Source organism: Babylonia areolata, chromosome 8, assembly GCF_041734735.1.
Source record: "Babylonia areolata isolate BAREFJ2019XMU chromosome 8, ASM4173473v1, whole genome shotgun sequence".
In the NCBI taxonomy this organism is placed as follows: Eukaryota; Metazoa; Mollusca; class Gastropoda; order Neogastropoda; family Buccinidae; genus Babylonia; species Babylonia areolata.
The window spans coordinates 17,285,673-17,297,556 of record NC_134883.1 but is presented as its reverse complement, the minus strand read 5'-3'; positions in this window follow the sequence as shown (position 1 = coordinate 17,297,556).

The window sequence follows — 11,884 nt, the reverse complement described above, 5'->3', positions numbered from 1 at the left end:
CGATGATGTTGTTGTGTAATACGGGACGATAAATTGTCAAGTTGCCCGAATTCGTAGCCAGGAGTGTGCCAGGGAGATGGCAGCCATTTGTCATTTTCTACATCCGTGAGTCGGCTCCATTCTCAGCGCTCCTGCAATCATGTACATGATGCCATAAGTATTCAATAGGTAAATGAGTGGTTCCTGCAATCACGTACATGATGCCATAAGTATTCAATAGGTAAATGAGTGGTTCCTGCAATCACGTACATGATGCCATAAGTATTCAATAGGTAAATGAGTGGTTCCTGCAATCACGTACATGATGCCATAAGTATTCAATAGGTAAATGAGTGGTTCCTGCAATCACGTACATGATGCCATAAGTATTCAATAGGTAAATGAGTGGTTCCTGCAATCACATACAATGATGCCTTAAGTATTCAATAGGTAAATGAGTGGTTCCTGCAATCACGTACATGATGCCATAAGTATTCAATAGGTAAATGAGTGGTTCCTGCAATCACATACAATGATGCCATAAGTATTCAATAGGTAAATGAGTGGTTCCTGCAATCACGTACATGATGCCATAAGTATTCAATAGGTAAATGAGTGGTTCCTGCAATCACATACAATGATGCCTTAAGTATTCAATAGGTAAATGAGTGGTTCCTGCAATCACGTACATGATGCCATAAGTATTCAATAGGTAAATGAGTGGTTCCTGCAATCACGTACATGATGCCATAAGTATTCAATAGGTAAATGAGTGGTTCCTGCAATCACGTACATGATGCCATAAGTATTCAATAGGTAAATGAGTGGTTCCTGCAATCACATACAATGATGCCTTAAGTATTCAATAGGTAAATGAGTGGTTCCTGCAATCACGTACATGATGCCATAAGTATTCAATAGGTAAATGAGTGGTTCCTGCAATCACGTACATGATGCCATAAGTATTCAATAGGTAAATGAGTGGTTTCTGTATGCTAACAAATGTAGACAGGAAAATGATCAGATAAGTATTGAATATCACACACACGATACAGGAAATATTTGATACACAAATGAGTGATTACTTTAGCTATGCTCACATAAATAACTAAATGAGTAAATGATACGTATATATGGGTATATAATTTCTTGTTTTGCTGCCCAATCTTCTGCGCTGTTTCAAAAGCATTATCCTCAGACCGCTCGTCTGCCTCCATTTGTTCTCAATTCAACTCCAGAGTTTTTGGAAGAATCGCCTTTGTAGCTTTTGCGGTTGAAGAAGAAGAAAAAAAAAAGATGCGCCATCGTTCTCAAAGTCCAAGACTTATTGTTTAACGTACGGGTCTGCTTGGCTGACAGGGTATGAAGCGAAGAACAGACTGACTGCATGGTCTCGATAAACAGTACAATACTGGTAAAGGTCAGACAGCAGGGAGAAATCAGGTGGTGTTCGTTGAGTACACCTACACCCCATGCTGCCTGTGGCAGGTGTTCGTTGATCACACCTACACGTCATTTTGCCTGTGGCAGATAAGTGTGTCTTGTATCCTGAAGATCATAAAACAATCCTAGGCAGTTCGTGGATCTATGTTTCGGATATCGTGTTACATCAATTTCCACTTTCTATCGGTAGAGAAAATGTCATTCGCTGTGTTTAAGTGTAGAAGTGCGGAGTATTTCATATCCGTTCACGTGCGCCGTGCGATCAGTCAATACAGGTAAGCAATACTCTGCGCTGTAAACAATACATGAATACATGGTTGATACGATGCCGGTGTTCAGCCAGTGGAGTTTGTTTATTCTATGTCGATGTGATTTAAACATTGGTTTTCAACTGATCAAAATTTAAAAAAGAAAAGAAAAAAACAAAACAAAAACAAAAAAACGAACACTCGTTTTTATCATTTCTATGCATATCTGCATGAACATCAATATTTGCAAAACCCGATTTAAGTTTGAAAGTATCTAAGGCAAGTAGAAAGCTTTGTTAAGCTGGTGAATTTGAAAAAAAAAACAACCCAGTTTGTTGCGAAGTATGGTATCTGTGGAAAATAATACCTGTAGAAAATTGTACCCGTAGAAGCAACTGTGAACAATGTGGACTTGATATATAAATCCTGGGACTGGAGAAGATGCACCTGTATTATTTAAGAGTTCATCACAAAGCACAAACAATGGAATATATCATCGTTTGTATATGAAGAGTATATGAGGAAAGAGTGACCTACATGAATGTAACCCACTGAGCATTGTTTCCGTGTGTTTACTTCCAGGGATATTGTGGGAGGATGACTTTAGGGTCAGGACGGAGATAAGAGTTTATTTCCCTTGTGGAGGAGGACGTGGCGAGGAGTGCTTTCTCAGTAGGGAGCGGTATCTCTACTTTCTGATAAGTTAGTGCGGTATCTCTACTTTCTGATAAGTTAGAGCAGTATCTCTGCTTTCTGATAATGTTAGAGCAGTATCTCTGCTTTCTGATATGTTAGTGCGGTATCTCTATCTCTACTTTCTGATAAGTTAGAGCAGTATCTCTGCTTTCTGATATGTTAGTGCGGTATCTCTGCTTTCTGATATGTTAGTGCGGTATCTCTGCTTTCTGATTTGTTAGTGCAGTATCTCTGCTTTCTGATATGTTAGTGCGGTATCTCTGCTTTCTGATATGTTAGAGCAGTATCTCTGCTTTCTGATATGTTAGAGCAGTATCTCTGCTTCTGATATGTTAGTGCGGTATCTCTGCTTTCTGATTTGTTAGTGCAGTATCTCTGCTTTCTGATACGTTAGTGTGGTATCTCTGCTTTCTGATATGTTAGAGCAGTATCTCTACTTTCTGATATGTTAGTGCGGTATCTCTGCTTCTGATATGTTAGTGCGGTATCTCTGCTTCTGATATGTTAGTGCGGTATCTCTGCTTCTGATATGTTAGTGCGGTATCTCTACTTTCTGATATGTTAGTGCGGTATCTCTGCTTCTGATATGTTAGTGCGGTATCTCTACTTTCTGATTAGTGCGGTATCTCTACCTTCTGATTTGTTAGGGCGGTATCTCTACTTTCTGATATGTTAGTGCGGTATCTCTACTTTCTGATTTGTTAGTGCGGTATCTCTACTTTCTAGTATGTTAGTGCGGTATCTCTACTTTCTGATTAGTGCGGTATATCTACTTTCTGATATGTTAGTGCGGCATCTGTACTTTCTGATATGTTAGCGCGGTATCTCTACTTTCTGATTAGTGCGGTATCTCTACTTTCTGATATGTTAGTGCGGTATCTCTACTTTCTGAAATGTTAGTGCGGTATCTCTACTTTCTGATAAGTTAGAGCGGTATCTCTACTTTCTGATAAGTTAGTGCGCGCATCGCTGTAACCATCAGCAAGGGTATTCCTAGCCACGGATAGACCAGTGCTCCTCTGTCGTGTTACTTGGTAAAATGTTGTTTTGGTGCCAGGATTCAAGCTGAGGAATGATATATGATGACAGAGTATGTGATACCCTGATGTGTGTTCTGTTGATGCATCGTCATGCGTTCTTTGATGATAAAAAATGGTGTGTTCTTTGAAATACAGACTGTTGCAAGTACGATCTCCGTACCTGGCACTGTCGATCTCTCGATCTCCCTCCCTTATAACGCATCCCCCCCCCCCCACAACCCTCCCCCCCCCCCCCCCCCCCCCCCCAACACACACACTCACTCTCTCTCTCTCTTTGTCTAATGGAATCACCGCAGTGTTACATAACTCCTACCCCTCCTCCCCCCAAAAAAAACAGTCCCCCGTGGAATGCCAGGGTTCTTTATACGATTAACAGAATCCCCGCCTTTGGCAGATTTTATGCTGGAAATATCCTCTTTTCTATTGCTCTCTTTATCTCCGCCTTTTTCTTTCTTCCTGACCATTGACTACTTCTTTAACTTCCAGTCCATTCCCATTTATTTTTACGAGCATGCCTTGATATATTTTTTCTCTTTTCCGCAGTCTGTGATGGACGATCTGTGCTGTTTTGCTCTGGCGAATAGGTAGTGAAATTGTAAACGCTGGGATGGGCACTAGCTGTCCATTCTCTTATTTGCCTATATGGCATTTGAGTGTATTTTTTGTTTAGCTTTGAAGTATTGTTGTTGTTTGTTTTTTCTTCCTTTTTTTACGATTTTTTTATGGTAATCTTGGGGTGATAAATTAAGCGGAAGGGCAGACGTCCTGAGCGCGGCCTTGTCTTATTTGCCCTGTGAAGCTAAATGGTTAGGATAATGTGTCGTGAATTGTGTTTTGTGGGTTTGTCTTCTTTCTTTCTTTTTTTCCTTTCTTTTCTTTTTTTGTTGGTAGACGTGACAGTTTTGTGTTGACGCGGTTGAACATTTGTATGGTTTGACAGTCCTGTGCGTTCGGCTGGACTACAAGCAACAAAGAACAATCCCCGAAAAACAACAATAACAGCGACACACACACACACACACACACACACACACTTTAACAAATGAAACAACCCCCTTCACCCTTTCCTGACTTCAAAGCTTCAGGCGAGTGTGTTCCAAAGGAATGAACTGTCTTCCCACCTGAATGTCTGTCAGTCTGTCTGTTTCTCTCTATGTCTCTGTCTCCTCTTCCTCCCTCCACCCTCCCCTCTCTCTCTCTCTCTCTCTCTCTCTCCACTCGCTGTGTATGAAAAAGAGCTGGAAGAGTGCCTTACGTGTGCATATAAATGTGTGTTAAAACGAGCGGTTTGTTTTTCCCCTTTCATGATTGAGCGCCGATCATATGAACGTCAGGTGGTGACTGAACACCACACAGGGACGGCGGCTTTGATGTGTACTGAAGTGCTCCTGGCCAACGTCTTGACGAAAGATAGCCGGGTATTAAAAAAGGTCTGTAGAACTGCCAGCCTCGTCCACAACGCTTTTAACGGCAGGGTCCTTGTCGAGGAGTGACCATTTGATATCCAACACCCGGGGGTTGGGTGGGGGAGTGGGTCGCGTGGGCGTGCGTAATGTATATATAAGAGGAAATGTCACCAAGTGCTTCCCGTTTGTTTGCGAACGGATGTTTACCGTAAGGTTTGTCTGTCCGGACCAGGCAGTAAGTTCACCCCGTTTGTGACCTAGCCGACGGCGAAGGCTTTTAAAGCGAGGATCTTTGCGCTCACCTTCGTTCACACGCACTCAAGCACGCCCCCATATCTATCCATCTATCTATTTATCTATCTATATCCACAAACACACACACACACACACACACACACACACACACACACACACACAGAAGGGAGAGGGAGAGAGATGATACAAACAAGCATACGAACAATGCAAACAACAAAAACAAAAGATTACTGAAATTATGCATCTCGTTGGGAAAAGAAAAAAACCCATGAAACATAAACAATGCACGTGCAGTTTAGACAGATCAATGAAATGAACTGCACAAGGAAAAAGGGAACGGTCGTGTTGTGAAGCAGAGGGTGAAAGGGGGGGGGGGACTGACTGTAGAAAGATTTGAACATGGTGGTTCATACCTTCGGCATCAAGCTTGAAACGGACAGAAAATAGTCACTTTGTTGGCAGCTCACGAGTGTATAAAGGAACTGAGTCTGTATGATAACCCTGATAACCACAACGAAATGCTGTTCTCCACAACATAACGTTATCCGGCAATAAACCGGGAACGACAACAGCAAATCTTGCCGATCCGGGGTGGTTTTGCTTAGGGTTAAGAATGTTCCAAAGTGTATGGAATTTACCGTGGAGTTAGGAACATCCTTACTGATAAGCAAGATCTGCTTCTGTCGTTCCCGGTTTATTGCCAGATAATGTTTGTGATGAAGAGAATAGCGTGTGGTTGTGGTTAAGTCAGCATGATATTCTCTTTCTTGTTTGCAGTTAAAAGAACAGATAAAAAGAACACACAGATCGATGCTAACTACACCATCGACGTGTCTATTGCATACGAATATTTTTTAAGTACTGTTTTAAAAAAGTAATGATTTAACTAGAATAAACATGCTGAAATTCTTGTTAGCGGCTGCCTTTTCTAAAACTTTTCTAAAAGAATTGGTCACTGTGGGAATCGTTTTGCATATGAAAGCCTTTTTATGAAATATCTGAGGAGTGAAGTCATTGAAAAGACGGGAATAGCTTAGAAATTAACAAGAGAGGCAAGGCCCTCAAGACTCACGTGTGATACTCACTTACAATATATATATATATATATATATATATCTGTGTAATCGTTAAAATGTGTTCTGTATTATTAAAAAGCTTCGGGTTGAAACAGAAAAAAAGGGGAGGGGGGGGGGGGGGCGGTATGCAGATTCGAACCAAGCACATTCAGGTGGAAAGAAATAGTCTTAGTCACAGCACTATTGCGCATATAACACTGATGTACAAAAATTAAAATTTAAGCATGTTTTTTGTTGTTGTTGTTTTTTTTATAAAGCGAGATCAAGGCGATAACGCTGTTTAAATCGTGTTATATAAGAAATTCTTTAACTCTTTCCATACGAACGGCGAAAGAGACGACGTTAACAGCGTTTCAGCCCAATTACCATCATCAAAATATTGCAAGCGGAAGGTTCTTTTTCTGAAGACGTGAATGTTGACAAAGAATACCACAATTCTGACGACGGAAGCTAAAGGTTGGGTCATTCAGACACCCACTGGACATCCGAGGGGTCTGTGCAGAGGAGAAGAGAGGACTGGCCGTACTGAGTGAGTTAATGAGTGTGCTAAAGGAGACGTTGTCATCGCCTCGAGCACACTGCAACATGTAGCCGTTTTCTCGAGATCTGTGGAGATCCGTGTTCGATAGGCTTCGTTGCATTTAGAAATTACCACACTGACCATTCAGTTTCTCTTTTATGTTCATTCTAGTTAATTCAGTAAACATGTCGATGATGTAGTTAGTGTCAATGTATGCGTTCTGTCTAGATTTTGTATTTCTTTTCTTTTAATTGGGAACAAGAAAAACGATTTAATGCCGTCTTCTAACCAAACATGGCCGACATTCCGGCAACTGGGAAGCGGAATTATTAGTTTTTTGGATCCGAGTCGAGCTCAGCGATATCAAACGTTAATGATCCAGAAATACGGCTTATTTCGGAAGAATTACAACCTATTGTTGGTATGACTGTGAAGATTTAGTTTTCCTAGTATGCTGAATCCAAATTTGGTATTGGCAGACAAAGAATTTCCAGAGAAAATGAATTTGTTACAGTTTACAACACACACACACACACACACACACACACACACACACACACACACACACACACACACACAACGGAACACCTGACTTCAACATAGACTCACTTTATTTATACAAGTTTACACAGGTGAGTCAAAAAGTTGAACAGATGTGAACGAAAACCTATGAGTCGTTTAGATATTAGTGAAATGAGGATCTGATGCAGCTAACATTGTCCGGCACAAACCAGAAAAGAAACCAAGCTCAATGACAAAGGTTTTGATCAAAGTAAAGGAGATTTTCCACGCTTTCTCCAGATTGAGAGAAACCGTTGCAGGCAAACGATCACCCTCCACCCCCACCCATCACCACCACCCACTTCCCCATTTGACCAGCTTAATCGCTTTGCGAGAAAGCGTGGGCTATCTAGCCATTTCATTTGGATTTGCTCCTGGTGTTTCGAAAAGGTTAGATGGGTAGGTACCCGTTATTGCGAGGGAGTGACAAGACAGCTGTTTCAAGTTAGGGGAAGTAAGATTTGGCTTTAAACTGGTCTCGGAAACACGTGAATTTTGAACTGCATCACTTCCTAAAGTGTATGCCTACCTTGCTGACGCAAGTTTCATATTTTATTTAAATATTTGAATTTATGTGCATGCTTTTAAAGTTAAAACTTTAACTGGAACACCAATCGCAAACTTATGCGCTTTACTATCCATGTTTTATTGTTGTTTTCATTGAGATATATTTGGATGCAGATAAGAATATATCTTGTGCATTCGTTGAATTTTAGTGCACCTATTTATTTGATAGGTATGCAGCCTTTATGGGTTACAACCAGGATTAAATAGGATCATACAGGATTTTCCAGGTTGTAGTGTCAATTGGACGGATATTTTGCCAGGTTATTCAGTTCTTCTTTTTATATTAAAAAAAAGAAGAGATTTATTGATTCATGCGCATGTATCCTCTGCATGCTGCATAGTGACTACGCTCTCTGTCTGTCTGTCTGTCTGTCTGTCTGTCTGTCTGTCTGTCTCTCTCTCTCTCTCTCTCTCTCTCTCTCTCTCTCTCTCTCTCTCTCTCCGCAGCATTCCATTCTGATACTCGTGTTGTCAGCGTGAATTATCCTCTGCTGCGCTTCATGACAAGGTCTGTCTACTTGAAAATGATTTTTTTCTTTTTAACGCTGTCTGATCTATCCCCCAACTCTCCATTGAAATGAACCTTATGTGTTTCTTCAATAAAACATCATCATCATCATCTTTTTCTCTGTCTCTATCTCTCTGTCTCTCTCTGTGCGTGCGTGCGCGCGCGCTTGTGTAAAATAGGTTAATATTATCAACCCAGTGACTCATGACTGTCCTTCAAAATGAAAAACAAGTGATTGTCTCTTCTTGTATAGCATAACATTGGAAATCACACCTGTGTGAGAAAGGCGATGCGGGTTCAGGAAAGGTTTTTTTTCTTCTTCTTTTTTCAAAATGTTGCAGGTGTTGGCATTATATATTTATAACACACACTTGTACGCACGAGGCCTACGAACGAACGTGCGCTTGCGCGCGCACCACAGAAGCGCACCCTCCATCCACACACACATGCACACGCATACACAACCGCGATATGTCATGTCAAATCTTCTTGGCACTGCAAAAAGGACACATCTTCCTCCTGCCTACACTTTATCCGGACTCCCCAATGTCTTTTCCTCTTTCTTTTTCGTTAAAAGTCCAAATTATTCGTACCAGCTTGGATCAAACACCTTTCCTACCTACTTCTCCTGATCCCCAGTTCAGTGGCACACCTCTCCTTTCCTTCAATCCCTTACTGAAACAGATTTCCATGAAATCCTGAAAGAAATGACAATGAAATCATGTGAGCTTGATCCCATACTAGCCTCTGTCTTTTCCTAGTGTGTCTCACAGCTTCTCCCCACAATCACCAATATTGTCAATTCATCTCTTCTTACTGGAACTTTTCCATCCGCTTTCAAAACTGCAATCGTCTGGCCTCTTCTGAAGAAACCCAACCTCGACATTTTGAAAAACTATCGACCAGTTTCTGACCTTCCCTTCCTGTCTGAACTTCTTGAAAAAGCTGTCCTGAAGCAACTCAACAACCACCTTCGTTTCAACAATCTACTCCACCCTTTTCAGTCAGCCTATCGTGCTGACCACAGCACCGAAACCACTCTCCTCCACATCATGAATAATCTACTGCTAGCGACCGACTCAGGAAAAATTTCCCTTCTCACTCTTCTCGACATGTTAGCCGCCATTGACATGATAGACCATTCAATCCTTCTTTCCCGTCTTCATTATACATTTGGTATCAATGGCACTGCTCTCACTGGTTCAAATCATATCTCACCGACTGATTCCAGATTGTCGTCGTTGATAATTACTAGTCTGAACCCGTTAAAATCGAACACGGAGTCCCACAGGGATCTGTTTTAGGCCCTGTGCTCTTCACACTGTACACGGCTCCTCTCGCTGAATTTTTATCAACCGCCACAATGTTAATCATAATTCTTATGCTGATGACACCCAACTTCAGAAAAGTGATGCCCATGAAAATTTGTCCTTGCTCTTACAAGAAACATCCGACTGCTTCCTGGACATTCAAGACTGGATGAATCTAAATAAGTTACAATTAAACACGGACAAAACTGAAGCAATGATTATAAGAACTAAACAAAAACTCACTCCCTTCACAATTGGCACAATCAAACTTGGCAGTACATCCATTCCTCTTTCCAGCTCAGTCAGGAACCTCGGCGTTGTCCTTGACAACACACTGTCCATGCAAAAATTTATCAGTCAGACATGTCAATCCTGCTACTGTCAATTGCGACGCATCAGTTCCATTTGGAAATATGTCTACCGATGCAACATCTAGACTTGTAGTTTCTCTCATTCTCTTTTTTTTCTTTTTTTTTTTTGGGGGGGGGGGGGGCGGTTGTCTTTGATCTGTCGATCTTCGGTTGAAAAGAACCTTCCACACACTTCGACTATAGAAGCTGATTACCAAGGAGGCCATAAAACGAACAAGGCGTTGCTTTTGTCTACATCACGGCACTCACCCCCTTGCCTCCTCACACACCACCTCCATCTTCTTTCTCACACACAGATAGAATGAGGAGGGTGGAGGATGGGGGGGAGATACTCCGAAGCCTGCTGGCCCATTCTTTAAGGGACTGGCCAGTTGCCATTTCACAAATGATAGTTATGAAGTGAATAGTAGCATCTTTGAGTATGATGTCCCTGTTTTGATTCTGACAGTAATTTCTTCCAAAAGTGTCTTCACGGTGGACACAGGGCGAAAAAAAACATTTACCACTGCAAATTTACATAGTTGGTGTAATTACTAGTTTTCTCATTCTAATCTTACAGTTACATGGTTTATATTGTATCAGCATTCTTCTGACCAGACTATACAAAGTATAAAGTACTATGGTGGCCAAGTGGAGAGGCAATGGGGCGGTGGCCAGGTGGAGAGGCTATGGGGCGGTGGCCAGGTGGAGAGGCTATGGGGCGGTGACCAGGTGGAGAGGCTATGGGGCAGGTGGACAGGCTATGGGGCGGTGACCAGGTGGAGAGGGTATGGGGCGGTGACCAGGTGGAGAGGCTATGGGGCCACCAGGTGGAGAGGCTATGGGGCGGTGGCCAGGTGGAGAGGCTATGGGGCGGTGGCCAGGTGGAGAGGGTATGGGGCGGTGACCAGGTGGAGAGGCTATGGGGCGGTGGCCAGGTGGAGAGGCTATGGGGCGGTGACCAGGTGGAGAGGCTATGGGGCGGTGACCAGGTGGAGAGGCTATGGGGCGGTGGACAGGTGGAGAGGCTATGGGGCAGGTGGACAGGTGGAGAGGCTATGGGGCGGTGACCAGGTGGAGAGGCTATGGGGCGGTGGACAGGTGGAGAGGCTATGGGGCAGGTGGACAGGTGGAGAGGCTATGGGGCAGGTGGACAGGCTATGGGGCGGTGACCAGGTGGAGAGGCTATGGGGCCACCAGGTGGAGAGGCTATGGGGCGGTGGCCAGGTGGAGAGGCTATGGGGCGGTGACCAGGTGGAGAGGCTATGGGGCGGTGGCCAGGTGGAGAGGCTATGGGGCAGGTGGACAGGCTATGGGGCGGTGACCAGGTGGTGTGGACAGGCTATGGGGCGGTGACCAGGTGGTGTGGACAGGCTATGGGGCGGTGGCCAGGTGGAGAGGCTATGGGGCGGTGGCCAGGTGGAGAGGCTATGGGGCAGGTGGACAGGCTATGGGGCGGTGACCAGGTGGTGTGGACAGGCTATGGGGCGGTGACCAGGTGGTGTGGACAGGTTATGGGGCGGTGACCAGGTGGTGTGGACAGGCTATGGGGCGGTGGCCAGGTGGTGTGGACAGGCTATGGGGCGGTGACCAGGTGGTGTGGACAGGCTATGGGGCGGTGACCAGGTGGTGTGGACAGGCTATGGGGCGGTGGCCAGGTGGTGTGGACAGGCTATGGGGCGGTGACCAGGTGGTGTGGACAGGCTATGGGGCGGTGACCAGGTGGACAGGCTATGGGGCGGTGGCCAAGTGGAGAGGCGCTCGATTAGTAAGCGAACAACCACGAGTTCGATTCCCTCCAGACCTGGACAAGTGGTCTGGGTGGTAGTCTTCCGGATGGAAGGAAAAACCAAGGCTCCGTGAGCAGCATGCACTTAGCGCACGTTAAGAATTTCAACTGATTACCGACGGAAACAAGAAAGTTG